Source organism: Protopterus annectens, chromosome 2.part0, assembly GCF_019279795.1.
Source record: "Protopterus annectens isolate FY-2018-M chromosome 2.part0, PAN1.0, whole genome shotgun sequence".
NCBI lineage: Eukaryota > Metazoa > Chordata > Ceratodontiformes > Protopteridae > Protopterus > Protopterus annectens.
The window spans coordinates 147,272,935-147,288,251 of record NC_056728.1 but is presented as its reverse complement, the minus strand read 5'-3'; the positions used below and the strand labels follow the sequence as shown (position 1 = coordinate 147,288,251).

Genomic DNA, 15,317 nt, shown 5'->3' with positions numbered 1-15,317 from the left:
GTCAGAGCATTCTGTACAGCTAACATTTCTTTTTGATTGATATGCAGGTGCATTTGACTTGGGTTCCATTTGCCCTGAATGCACCTTCTTGCCAGGTGAGCCCCCCATGCATAGTCTGATGCATCTGTTGTTAGGGTTTGAGTGGCAGGGGGTGGTGTGAAAGATAGTCCCTTGTTTTGGTGGCAGGCCTCTGCCCACCAAAGGAATTCTAGGTGTAGGCAAGGTATGATAGGAATCATTGCTTCTAGATCCTGAGAATGTTGACACCATAAGCTTTTTAGATACCACTGTAGTTTCTTCATATGCAGTCTTGCATATGGAATTAGAAGAATGCAGGAGGCCATGAACCCCAAGGCTTGCAGTATTTGTCTTGCAGATAGCAGGGTTTTTGTGGTCACTTGTTTGAAGTACGTTGTCAAATTAATTTGTTTCTCTGGCGTGAGGTAAGCCATCTGGGAAGTTGTATTCAAGCTTGCTCCCAGGAATATAATTTGTTGACAGGGTACCAGGTGTGATTTCTTTTCATTTATGGTGTACCCCAGACAAGTTAGAACCCTTTGTACAAAGGTCAGATGATTCAAAAGTATGTCCTGGCTTTCTGCCTGAATTAAACAATCGTCCAGGTATGGGTATATTTGAATATTTCTTTGCCTGCAAAATGCAATAACTGGAGCTAGGCACTTTGTGAATACCCTGGGTGCAGTAGATAAGCCAAAGGGCAGTGCAGAGAACTGATAGTGCATGTAGCCTGCTTTGAAGCATACGTATCTTCTGCAAAATTCCCTGATTGGGATGTGCAGGTATGCTTCTTTTAAATCTAGTGTTGCCAGCCAGGCATCTTTGCCTAGCATAGGAAGTAACTAGTGAAGAGTCAGCATCTTGAATTTTGGAATTTTCAAAAAGGTGTTTAGAGTAGACAGGTCCAGGATAGGATGCCATGAATTGTCTTTTCTGGGTATCAGGAAAAGTCTGGAGGAGAAACCTTGTCCCTTTTCCTCTTCCAGTACCAGTTGAATAGCCCCCATGCTTAAGAGAGAAAGTACTTGTTTTTGGGCCTCTGCCCACTGATGTGGGGGTAGGTCCAGCCACCCACTTGGTGTTGGCAACATGTGATTCTTAGAGGTTGGGAGGGTGGTCTAATAGTTAAGGTGTTTGCCTTACAAACACAAGGTGCAGAGTTTGAGTCTCACAAGGGATAACTGGCTAGGCTTAAAAAGGCTCGCAAGGGCAGTTAGCTTAGTACTAACCTATGAACCTATGGAAGTGAAATCTTTATCCCAGGGACACTATATTTAAAACCCATCTGTCCTGGGTAATGAGTTCCCAGTTCTTTGCATGAAGAGCAATCTTTCCCCCCAAAGGGGCAGTCAGAAGGTAAGTGCTTGGAAATTTTAAACAGAAGTCATTGAGACAGTTTACCATAGGGGGGAAGAGTCTTATTACTCACAGATTTGGAAGTGGAGGCCCCCCACTGCTTAGTCCTGTGTGTCCCCTGGGACTGAAACCTGGGACTTTTGTTGTGTCTGGGTTTGCCTTGAGAAGACTTGGAAGGGGCTGGAAAGGACCAATTCTTAGAGGGCCAGTGCCTACTAAATCTAGGAGGCTGAACTTGTAAGAAATCTTTAACAGTTTGCATAGATTTAGCTTTATCTTCTATCTTTAAGAACTTCCTCAGCATTGTTGCCAAACAAGGAGGTCCTGATTTAAGGGAGCATCCAACAATTTAGCTTTAAAATGATCAGGCAAGGATTGCTCCTTTAGTCAAGCATGCCTTCTGAGCAAAGACCCAGTAACGGCAGCCCTGCAAGAGGCCTCTAATGAATCAAAACCACATTGCAAAGTATGTTTTCCAACTTGTTCAGCAGAATGCATTAAATCCTGTAATTCAATGGCCAAGGTTGCAGAAGTGTAAACCTTCTTACCCCATCTATCCAGTGCCCTGGAGTCTCTATCAGAAGGGGTAGGATTTTTAGCAGTAGAAGCCTTAATGCCCTTGGGCCCCTGTGAAATAGTCTCTGGATCTGAATAGGATTTTTAAAAAGGAACTTGTGTGACTCAGGGACCCTGTAATATCTGTCTAGTTTTCTGGGAGCAGGAGGCAAGGAATCAGGGGCCAAACTAGATTTCGAAAAAGCATCATCAACAACGACTAGTACAGGAGGAATAGCTAAAGGCCTACGCTGAGGTAGGAGTACGAAATCCCTAAGCCTCTTTTTTGAATCAGAAAAATCCTGGCTTTCCCAGTGGAAATGCTCCCTTAGAGTATGCAAGGTTTCCCCAAAAGAAAAATCCTCTGGAGGAGAAGCAGAGGGAATAGAGTCCTCTGCATCAGAATCTTTATAAGTAGATAAGGGCAAATCCAGATCATCAGAAGAATCAGAAAAAACAGAATCCTGGTCAGAAGATTCATAACAACTTCAGTCCTAAGCCTTTTAGAAAGGGGGTTGGCTACCCCTGATTAGAGTTATTAAATCTTCAGCCATTCTTATCATTTGTTTTTTAGGCATAGAGGCCTGAGCATGTGGCCTGGGAGTTGGTCTTTTAGGCATGGTTTGAGATTTAGGCCTAAGTGAAGAAGGAGGTGTCGGTTTAATATGCAAGTCCATAGGCTTGAATACACCCTCAGAAGCCGGTGCCTACACAGCGGCTCTGGACCCATCCAAGGTAGAGACATCCGTGGGTTCCATAGTTGAAGCATCTCGCGGCATACCGGACTCCGAATGGGTCTCAGTAGAGGCCTGTGAATCAGAAGTAGCGGGTATTAGGGGCTGCGAAAGCGCCTCACTGAGTACTGGCGAACTGGCTTAGGAGAAGCTTTGTCGGCAGTTTTGGACCTCGGCGGCCTGTCTCTGTCTTTATCTTTGCATTTTTTCAGAATCCTGGTAGTCGGATGGCTAACCGACGACATTTCTGGATAATAAACCAAGAACCGAAATATTTAGAGGCGAAAAGATACTGACGACAGATAGTGCACTGATTAAATAAAGCACAAAGCCAACAGCAAGGTACATCATGGTCAGGGCCTAGGCAAGGAATACAGTACGAATGAAAATCTTTATGAGGTATTTGCTTTCCACAAGTAATGCAATTATTAACTTTTACTGACATCGGTACTTATACTTGCAATAGATGCAAGATGTGTAGATATATAACTAGTGCTCAGTCTTTTATTCATCCAAATATGGCTTATAGTTTTGAACCTAGGTTCTATGCCAGATGTGACAGCACTAATTTGATCTATCTTGCTACTTGCATGACATGTACAGTCTTCTATGTTGGCATGACATCTAAAAAGTTAAAAGAGAGAATTTATGGCCATATATTTGAGATAAGAAGAAACAACCAGCAGAATGCGTTAGCTAAACACATTATAGAATATCCTGATCATCATTTATTTATTTTATTTTATTTTATTTTACATTTGTTGACCAGGCTAGTCTAGCTGGAGATATTTCCATTTTCAGTAGAGGCCCGGGGAGAAAAGCTCCACAGAGAATACAATAAAGGAAAACATACTTGTGTTTCAAAGAAAGTTTGTAAGAGACAAAAGCTAACAACTCTACAGTTACTTATTATTACTAAGTGAGTCAATTACTGACTCACACAGTTACAGTCCAAAAAAAAATACTTATACAAACATAGAATACTAAGTATGATAAAGATATTAAATGAAATAATTACTACCACACACAGTTAATGTCCAAAAACATTATATAAAGTTAAAAAATACTTTGTAAGATATTGATACAGGTAGGAAGTAAGAGAAAAGAGAGCTAAGAAAAAGGGAAATTATAAGTGATTAGTTATGGAAAGGAGAGCAAGTAAGACAGTCGGCAAGCAAAGAGAGCAAGTAAGACAGTCAGTAAGCAAAGAAGTAATTAGGAAGACAAGTGGCAGAAGAAGAGTAAAGCCAAGTGGAGGATGGAGTAAGTAAGAAGTAGGAGATAGTTATGAAGTAGAGTATAAGTAGTGGAAAGTTAATCAGGTTTACTACAGGTGCACAGCCAGTGATTTTGGAAGTGCAGTTTAATGTTTTGTTTGAAAAGAGGTAATGATGTAATCTTTGTTATGTTGCTAGGAAGTAAATTCCACTTTGTACCTATGAACCTATGGAAGTGAAATCTGTATCCCAGGGACACTATATTTAAAACCCATCTGTCCTGGGTAATGTGTTCCCAGTTCTTTGCATGAAGAGCAATCTTTCCCCCCAAAGGGGCAGTCAGAAGGTAAGTGCTTGGAAATTTTAAACAGAAGTCATTGAGACAGTTTACCATAGGGGGGAAGAGTCTTATTACTCACAGATTTGGAAGTGGAGGCCCCCCACTGCTTAGTCCTGTGTGTCCCCTGGGACTGAAACCTGGGACTTTTGTTGTGTCTGGGTTTGCCTTGAGAAGACCTGGAAGGGGCTGGAAAGGACCAATTCTTAGAGGGCCAGTGCCTACTAAATCTAGGAGGCTGAACTTGTAAGAAATATTTAACAGTTTGCATAGATTTAGCTTTATCTTCCATCTTTTAAGAACTTCCTCAGCCTTGTTGCCAAACAAGGAGGTCCTGATTTAAGGGAGCATCCAACAATTTAGCTTTAACATGATCAGGCAAGGATTGCTCCTTTAGTCAAGCATGCCTTCTGAGCAAAGACCCAGTAACAGCAGCCCTGCAAGAGGCCTCTAATGAATCAAAACCACATTGCAAAGTATGTTTTCCAACTTGTTCAGCAGAATGCATTAAATCCTGTAATTCAAGGTTGCAGAAGTGTAAACCTTCTTACCCCATCTATCCAGTGCCCTGGAGTCTCTATCAGAAGGGGTAGGATTTTTAGCAGTAGAAGCCTTAATGCCCTTGGGCCCCTGTGAAATAGTCTCTGGATCTGAATAGGATTTTTAAAAAGGAACTTGTGTGACTCAGGGACCCTGTAATATCTGTCTAGTTTTCTGGGAGCAGGAGGCAAGGAATCAGGGGCCAAACTAGATTTCGAAAAAGCATCATCAACAACGACTAGTACAGGAGGAATAGCTAAAGGCCTATGCTGAGGTAGGAGTACGAAATCCCTAAGCCTCTTTTTGAATCAGAAAAATCCTGGCTTTCCAGTGGAAATGCTCCCTTAGAGTATGCAAGGTTTCCCCAAAAGAAAAATCCTCTGGAGGAGAAGCAGAGGGAATGGAGTCCTCTGCATCAGAATCCTTATAAGTAGATAAGGGCAAATCCAGATCATCAGAAGAATCAGAAAAAACAGAATCCTGGTCAGAAGATTCATAAACAACTTCAGTCCTAAGCCTCTTATAAAGGGGGGTTGGCTACCCCTGATTAGAGTTATTAAATCTTCAGCCATTCTTATCATTTGTTTTTTAGGCATAGAGGCCTGAGCATGTGGCCTGGGAGTTGGTCTTTTAGGCATGGTTCGAGATTTAGGCCTAAGTGAAGAAGGAGGTGTCGGTTTAATATGCAAGTCCATAGGCTTGAATACACCCTCAGAAGCCGGTGCCTGCACAGCGGCTCCGGACCCATCCAAGGTAGAGACATCCACGGGTTCCATAGTCGAAGCATCTCATGGCATACCGGACTCTGAATGGGTCTCAGTAGAGGCCTGTGAATCAGAAGTAGCGGGTATTAGGGGCTGCGAAAGCGCCTCACTGAGTACTGGTGAACTGGCTTAGGAGAAGTGTTGTCGGCAGTTTTGGACTCGGCGGTCTGTCGCTGTCTTTATCTTTGCATTTTTTCAGAATCCTGGTAGTCGTATGGCTAACCGACGACATTTCTGGATAATAAACCAAGAACCGAAATATTTAGAGGCAAAAAGATACTGACGACAGATAGTGCGCTGATTAAATAAAGCACAAAGCCAACAGTAAGGTACATCGTGGTCAGGGCCTAGGCAAGGAATACAGTACGAATGAAAATATTTATGAGGTATTTGCTTTCCACAAGTAATGCAATTATTAACTTTTACTGACATCGGTACTTATACTTGCAATAGATGCAAGATGTGTAGATATATAACTAGTGCTCAGTCTTTTATTCATCCAAATATGGCTTATAGTTTTGAACCTAGGTTCTATGCCAGATGTGACAGCACTAATTTGATCTATCTTGCTACTTGCATGACATGTACAGCCTTCTATGTTGGCATGACATCTAAAAAGTTAAAAGAGAGAATTTATGGCCATATATTTGAGATAAGAAGAAACAACCAGCAGAATGCATTAGCTAAACACATTATAGAATATCCTGATCAATTTAATTTCAGAGTATTACAACTTGTTCAACAAAATAGGAAAGGAGGGAATAATAAAAACTATTTGGAAACTACTGAACTTTCCTGGATTTTCAAACTAAAAGTCCATTTAGAACCCGGTCTCAATCAAGCAGTTAATATTAAACCTATTCTCGATGCACGTCAATGAAGTCAGAGATTTTTGTTAGGTTACTAACTTCTGAAGATGTGTTTTATTCAGGATGTCATATGTTTATTATTGAATAATTATTAAATGCTTGATATCATGTGTTTTAACAGTATTTATGCATTCTGTAATATTTTATTATAATTTATTACTTTTGTACATACTATATGAGATGTTCTTACATATATAGGCTTAATATAAAATAGTGAAACACAAATACAATAACTTTTCAAGTACACATGAAACATATAAATGAACATCTGAAAAGAAAAGGCGGAACTAGCTAATGATGTTTCTTGCGTTGATTTTAATTGTTAATTATTAAACCATGTACTTGATTGGTGAATTTCTGGTGGTGTGGTACATAAAGATGGGAGCTTGAGTATGTATTTTATTAGATCTGAAGAAGCGTACCTAGTACATGAAAGCGCTTATTTTACTTTCAATAAATCTTAAATTTCGTTTTATCTACTGACTCGTGGTGGTGGTTCTCCAGTTTATTTTTCTACGTTGTTTGTTATTGTTGGGAATACGACATTTGGACTTGAGCGGTGCTTTTGTACTTATTGACATTGGTAAGGAGCAAGAAAAAGTTTCCCCAATGGGGTACTTAGCTTTAGTTGAAGACTTTGGTTCTGAAACTCAAAAACGAAAATTTCAGGAGTCGGCCGACCGGCACTTGCGAACTGCTTCTGCTTCTGGCACCGCATGTCAAGAAAGACAGATGTAATGGCATCGGCTGCATGTTTTATACCCCTGACGACCTGACGTCATGGAAGAAGGGACAGCAACCAACGCAGGACCCAAGACTTTGTTAATCAGGCCAACTGACGGCTACCTGCAAGCAGATAACCCAAATGTAATGACTGCAACAGTGAAACACGAAGAACATCTAGGAAAAACTATAGAAGGCTATTTGTCCTAAAATGACAAAGAGTGTGAAGGTCCCATGACCATTGAAATAGAGGTCCCAAGACAAACTTTTTAATGAAATTTGGAAATTAGTTGGAAAGCATGCACTGAGCTTCACGAATTAGGATAAGTACTTAGACATATCTAGGAAGTCATGGTGGTGCAGCGGTTAGTGTTGTCACCTCACAGCAAGAGGTTCTCCCATTCAATTCTCATCTGGAGCGCCTTCTGTGTGGAGTCTGCATGTGTTCCCCGCAGTCGAGTGACTTTTAAAGATATGCAGGTAGGTGCATGCGTGAATGGGTGTGCCTTCTTTGAAGGTTGAGCGTCGGGCTGGCAACTTGGCAACGTAAAAAAAATCCACTGCCAATCATTAGCAGACTGGAGTTCCGCTCTGGTGACCCCTAACCTGGAAAAGCCGAAAGACATTAGTTTTACTTAGACATACCTAGAAATACCTATTCAAATACCTAATGTTTGAAAACAATAAACAATGATCCACAAAGGAATGGAAAAACAATACCAATACCACACAATTTTTTGTAGGGGTGCAAGAACCCCATAGTCATGGCTGCCACTTGCCAAAAAAAAAAATCAAGGTTTTCATACAGTTGGATGCCTAGTGTATGTGATCCAGATGGATTTGGAGGTCAACCAGTGAGGACAGGGGGAAAGGGGCTAATAAAAAACAAACTAAATAAAGAATTTTCAAGTCCTGGATCTCCTTTTTTCCATGAAACCTGTTTCATCTAAGCTTTACAAACTTCCCCTAAGTTTAAGCTTTATAGAGCTGGAGTTAGCTATCAATTCATAGATTCATAGACATTTCAAGACCACGGAGTCTTATGACTGTTTATACATTTTCAGTATCCTCCATCAGGTTGCATCTCCTTTCACCAGGAGGGCAATACCAGTCAATCCCAGAGTAAATTTGTCAAAATCCATCCAGTCATCCAGGTTATATTTAAAGGAAGGTAGTGAGTCTCACAGCTTACCGTGCAGGGGATATTTATTCCAGAGGTTTGGGAGGTGCTGTGTTATAAACCTGTTCCTCCAGCACTAAGATTATAAACCTCAACCTCAAAAAAACCAAATGAAGGCTGTGGGAATCAAACCCAGAACAACTACAGTGTATATCAACTGTAGTCATAAACCTTTGTCCCAAAATACCACTTTATCAAGCAAGCTTTCATTTGCAAAAAAAAAGATTTAAAAAAATCCATTCTATGAATTCTAAAGGCAGGATACTTTCATTGTGCTATGTCTTGTGTTGTAGATTTTGAACAACACTTTATTGTAACAAACATTATTACATACAATCTGACAATCTGTGCTTACTGATGATGCTGTACCTCATATATGTCCCTGTATTAACAAAACTGTCTTCATACACAAGCCATGTGACTGCTATGTAATCAAAACTGTTTGTGAATGGCACAGTGTCAGGAATAGCTGAATAACTAATTTATTTTATTTATCTACTGACATTTGATTACCAGGAAAGTTTGACTGGGAAGGAGCCCATTTTCAGGGGAGGCCCAGAGAGAAAAGCTCCAAAACATTGCAAAACATTTTAAGAATAACTTTACAATTTTCAAAAATAAAACAAAAAATACGGTTTAAATAATTATACCAAATTAGACATAATATGAAAAGAGCGGTTAAAAATTGAAACAAATTATATGATAATGATTTAACATTTAGAGAAATTTTAGCCAGTTTATAGAGAAATTAAAGGTGAGTTAGTATAATACAAACAGGAATTGCAATATGAATATTTAGAGAGAGGCAGGGAAGAGAAATTTATAGAAGTCAGGAAGTGAGTGAAGAATGAACAATAAGGAGATGTAAGGTATGAATAGGTATGTGTCCACATTTGGGGAAACAGTTTATCCTGGTGTTGAACAATACTGGAACTGTTCCTTATAAATGAAACTGAGTGTAAAAGATGAAACAATACAAATTATGTCCTTGATGTACCTATAATGGACCTTTTCTCCCCAGCCTCTGCTGAAAACGGGCACTGCTGAGTTGGACTTTCCTGGTAACCAAATGTCAACAAATAAAGAAATAAATATTGGGAGCATCCCCTCCCCAAACCATGTACTGCGCTAAGATGCTGCATTCTTTGCTTTGATTTTTATCAGCTATTGATTTGCTGCAAGTTGTGACTAAAGAGAAATTTCCCTTTGCTCTGACCTCTTTTGACGAATCAGATTTTTGTATAAAAATTATAGTATGTGTAGTTCCACATCAGTTATTTGACTCCTGCGTTCAGTCCTTTAGTAAGAAGAAGTCTTATTGTAAACAATACATTTCTAAAGTCTTGACATTTTACAAGGTACATTATAAGTTTTGTAAGGATCTCCATCGTCATGGTCATTATGAGGCTATAATGCATACAAGTGGTCACATGCCTTGCAAACAAAAATGAAATAGAGAAAAACAAACCAGAAAGTCATTTGTAGAGTACAGCTGCATACTTTAGTGTTACATCCAGTGCAAATACTGGCATATGCACATGCCATCCACATCATCTATTCATGCAGTCATTCTGCTGAATGCAATTAACTTAATTGAGACTAAAATCCTGGGCAGCCAGACCCCATGGCTGGAACAAGCATGCTACATTATAAACAGAAAAAAATCTGTAATTTATTAAATTAAGCACTTCTGCTGAAGGCTGACTTCTTCTCTGTGAATACAAAAAAAATGTGTCTCTCTTACTGAAGTGGCGAGTGTAAGTATATGAAACTGATGCGCTATCTTATGTTGCAAGCAAATGTAGATAACTGAATGTAGTTGCCATTTTTATGTTACTATTGCATCTCACTGTCTCTTAGCACTGTAAATATCAAGGATGTTAGATGATGCATTCAAACATATATCTCTTAATAACTACAGAAAATAATTATAAATGAGTGTAATGATGGAATGAAAAGCAAATAATGAACTATATATTTCCTTGCCACCTTTCATTTCTATTATATAGTACTTTGTAAGAAGCTGTGAAGCAATTTGTGGAGTTAACTGCACAAGATGTAACAGGACTGTACAACTGAGTAACCTGTACAAAAGTACATGCAGAAAAACACCTGAGCAATGTATTTTGCATCTCCTAGCAATTTTAATCATGTTTCTCTATTACAATGGATATTTTGAAGTGGGATTATAGACAGTGCTGGCCTTTTCTTCCTTACATTTACTTCTGCTTACTTAGGGAGCTTTTTTTCACTTGTAGCCATCTTAATGACCAACCATTATCACACTCTCACTGCCTGTAAAACATTACAGATTTATGTAGGCTATCTTGCAAGATCCAATGGCTGAGTGTGCTCTCCCACCACGGTCAGAAGCAGTTATGGTGTCTATTCTTTTGGGTAGGCAGTAGGAAGTCACAGTTTGGGCTTCTTTGTGAATCCAAGGCCATAACTGTCTGGTTAGAACATAAGTCCAACTACCCAAGGATGGCAGAAATTACTTATTGGATTAATAGCATGGATACCTGGGAAAGGAGCAGTTGCCAGATGATACAATGTGAGAGGTGAACAAGGAGGGGTAAGTAACTACAATAGATCATTTTTAATTAATAATTTCTGTCAACAGTCTCTAGTGCTTATAAAGACACCTGCAGATATTAACACAGTGGGCAAGCATTATTTAAAGTATAGTGGAATGGCAGCTGCATTCAGGTCATCAAAAAGCTTGGAGATGTTTGTCTGTGCACACCCTCCTCTACCATCACTCTGCATTATATCACTTTCCTGCTCAGTTCTTTGTATTTTCTTTAGATACCCCACACTTTCTCACAGAAGCAGCTGTCATACCTGTCTATCTTTTACTGATGCCTGCTCCATCGTTATCTAAATGAAACATTTGGTGACTCTACATGATACCCTCTTAACCTTACCAAACCCTCCTTTACATATCAGGTTAAATATAATTGCTTTATACATTATCCTTGGGGACCAAGCCTTAAAATGGACAAGAATTTTGACTCTGCCATGCTTGTACCATTTATTTTCTTCTAATTTTGCTTAACGCTTTAATTAATTCATCTCTGTGCAGTGCCCATCCAATCTTAATGAGCAGTATTAATACTGCTGCCTCAGTTGCATATGGTTCAGTTCTTGCTTCAGATAACTGCCGCTATATGCTTTGCATGTTCAACCCCAACCCATACATCTTTACATTGTCCATCTACTTCAGTTTCCTTTCATCTCTCAAATACGTCAGCTGACAAGATGCTATAAACATCTAAACTATTATTTCTGCTTCTGTCTCTAAAGTTGTAGCTGTGTATGTCATGATAATTTCACTTATCTGGTTAATAAATATAATACAAACATATGTCTCTCACACACACACACACACACACACACACACACACACACACACACACACATATATATATATAAACTTGTCCAGCACCACAAAGTAAACATCAGAGACCCAGTATTTGTTTATCCAGATATACATGAACATCATCTACTTGTTTCTGCCAATTGTCCATGATGTACTCAAAGTGGCCTGACTATGACTGGTAATTTAAATACTGGAAAAAATAAAAGTTTTCCTGTCTGCCCTGTAGTATACAGGGTAACAAACCTAACTAGAATTCAGGAGGCTTGCTGATGGCAGGGGAAGTTGTTATCAAACAATGCCTGTTCACCTGGCTCAGGTGAATGGGTTAGGGGTACACTCCAAGGACATACGTTCTGTACTAAAATCCATGGCAGAAAGCAGAGATCACAGAGAGGTGCTTGCTTGAAAGGGGGCAGGGCCTTCTGAGAGTAACATCACCCACAAGCAGAAGCATTGCATGAAAGGGGGCAGGGCCTTCTGAGAGTAACATCACCCACAAGCAGAAGCATTGCATGAAAGGGGGCAGGGCCTTCTGAGAGTAACATCACCCACAAGCAGAAGCATTGCATGAAAGGGGGCAGGGCCTTCTGAGAGTAACATCACCCACAAGCAGAAGCATTGCATGAAAGGGGGCAGGGCCTTCTGAGAGTAACATCACCCACAAGCAGAAGCATTGCATGAAAGGGGGCAGGGCCTTCTGAGAGTAACATCACCCACAAGCAGAAGCAGATGGTACAGCCAGGCTAGACTACATTCCAAACTTTGCAATATTTGTGGGTATGTGAAATGAGGAGTTTGGGGTCAAGCCAAAAATAACACAGTGTTCATATGTGACAGTACCATGCCTGGAACTCTGGGAACTCATTTCATAAAATAAAAAAAGGCTGCAGGGCTGCCACTTCGGCAGAACAAATAACCTAGCTGGATATATATATATATATATATATATATATATATATATATATATATATATATATATACATATACATATAGGAGATGAGAATTTGGTCAACACTACATTTGGCTGACATCTGTTTAGTCGAAAAAATTTAGTTGACTAAGTGGATGATTGACAGGTGTGTGAGATCACACAATTCTCAGGGTTGGGGGGGAATATGCTCTTTCCTCAGTACTATGTGATCTTTTAGTATATGTAAAACTATTTTTTGTGTGTTGTTTTTAGTTTTAATTTAGCATATGGTGAGGTTATTGCTTGGTGTTTGCATAATACCATATCAATATTACTGTTGTTGCTGTTTTGTGGTTGCCGTTTTGAATTTTGACGTTTGGGTCTTTTCATTAAATTCACTAGACCCATATATATGCATAGACACACACACACATGCACACACATACACACACACACAGACACACACACACACACACACACACACACACACACGTATTTTATAAATATATATGTATATATATATATATATATATATATATATACATATATATATACATATATATATATATATATATATAATATATATATATATATATATATATATATATATATACACATATATATATATATATATATATATATATATATATATATATATAGATATACAGAGAGAGAGGGTCTATATCATGAAGTGGAATGCTAAAAACAGTGAATGCTCAAAAACAGTGAACGCTCTTACATCGAACTGTAAAAATCAAAATCACAGAATGTCAGTCGGCCTGAACAGCGATTTTTTTTCCCAGGGAAAAAAATCGCTGGGCCATTGCTAGGACTTTGCCATTCCCTCCACTGTGGTGCAATCTCAGAGTTGGTATATTTAAGTAGGGGGTATGGGGGGTACACACCCCTGTATAGGGGGGAAGCCCCCCACTTGATTTTGTCTGTGGATTTGTTTTTTTATTTTTTTTATTTTTTGGAGCAGCGATTTATTTCCCTGGGGAAAAATCGCTGTTCCATGTCTTCGACATTCTGTGGTTTCGGATTTTAGAGTTCGATGTTTTTAACATTCGACTTTGCGATATAGACCCTATGTATATCTACATATATATATATATATATATATATATATATATATATATATATATATATATTTATATAAGCCAAAAGTACATATATATTAAGGAAAATGAATCATACATTTTATACTTGTCACACCCCATGCTTAACAGAGCTTTCTAATCTATTTTATAAACTATGATGACTCTCACACGTGTTTTGTTTTGTTATCTGTAGCTAAAAATATATTTATGTTAAAAACGTTTTAATACTTATTTCTTTCATTTAAGCAATTCAATGTTTGGATGCAGGAAAACTACACTGTCAGTGGTTTTAATCCATCATAAATGGGTTCACATCAGCTGGTTGCTGAGTCATAGTTATTTCGCAGCTGAAACTCCAAGAGTAAACACAAGAGTTGGAGTTATAAAGCATTCAGTGTTGTATTTATATTGTGTTTATTATTAGATGGTATTATATGAAAACTTACCTTTAAAGTATCATCAAGGCCTACACAGCGATGAGGGAGGGGAAGTAAGGACAGTGCAACAAAGTCTGGAAGTTTAGCCGACAGGATTAAGGATAGAAGCTGCTGATGAGCTTTAGCCTTGGTCTGATTCTCTCGCTCAAGTTCCACATGCAAATCTTGTGGCTCTGATCAAGTTACTTAACCAGGCAGTTCTTTCAAGTCACACCCGAAAATAGGCGCTTCTGCATAGAGGGATTTCCTAGCTAACAACCAAATAAATGAAGACATGCAAATCACTATTTCCCTGAGAAAATATATAATGAAGCATTTATCTAATGAAGTAGGCTTCTTCCACCTCCTCAATCAAAGTTTCCTCAAGAAGCCAAAGTGAATAAGGTGCAGGTTCACAGGTGGAAATGGAAAGAAGAATTGTGCTACAGCTGTACCCTAGAAATGCCATTACAAATAGTTACAGATCAAAGACAAGGAATCATAACATAAGTGTGATTTGTGATGACCTGGTAACTTACACATTACTAGAAATGTCTACTTGAAAGATATGAATTCAATTCCTTTGTCACAAAAAGAGATCATACCTCTCGACTGTCCAGATTTTTGTAGAATGTCCAGATCTTTGTCTCATATTTTTTTTTTCTTTTGCTCATAAAATTTTGTTTTTTTCTGGTAAATTATAGGCATGTCATTACGGATTGACATCAGAAAATAATGACAAACATCTGAGTTTCAAACTTCATGCTCTTTAGAAATGTCATACTAATATACAACCGATTATTCTATCAACCTTCTAAGTTTGTAAGAGCAATATTTCAAAAATGTCCTTATTTTTGGTCCTTTATGCCCCCATTATTTATGGTTTTGTACAGGTTTCTTGCTCTAAGAGGCTGAGAGGTCTACATAGGAATCCCTTAAGAGTGCACTCAGGCAAAAGTGGGCTATAATTCCTAGTTCAGAATATCCCACAGACAGACAATATCCACCACTTATGGGAGATGTCCAGGGTATGCCCCAAATCACACTGACCCCAGAAATAATAGAGCAACTGCAGGTTCATGGGGGAAAAGACAATACATGAGGTCTTCTTTCAACAGTTTTCTGTATTTAAACTAGCAAAGTAAAAAACATTGGCCCACTGCAAAGTTATATGGAAAAAAATCAGATTCATGACTGAAGTTCAGCACATGGTGAT

At 38.8% G+C, this 15,317-nt stretch overlaps 1 protein-coding gene across 3 annotated transcripts in view; it reads right to left on the bottom strand.

The window, feature by feature from the left end:
* The window catches only part of SATB2 (SATB homeobox 2), a 419,213-nt gene that overhangs the window by 144,048 nt on the left and 259,848 nt on the right, over window positions 1-15,317 (bottom strand). The window lies entirely within an intron of this gene.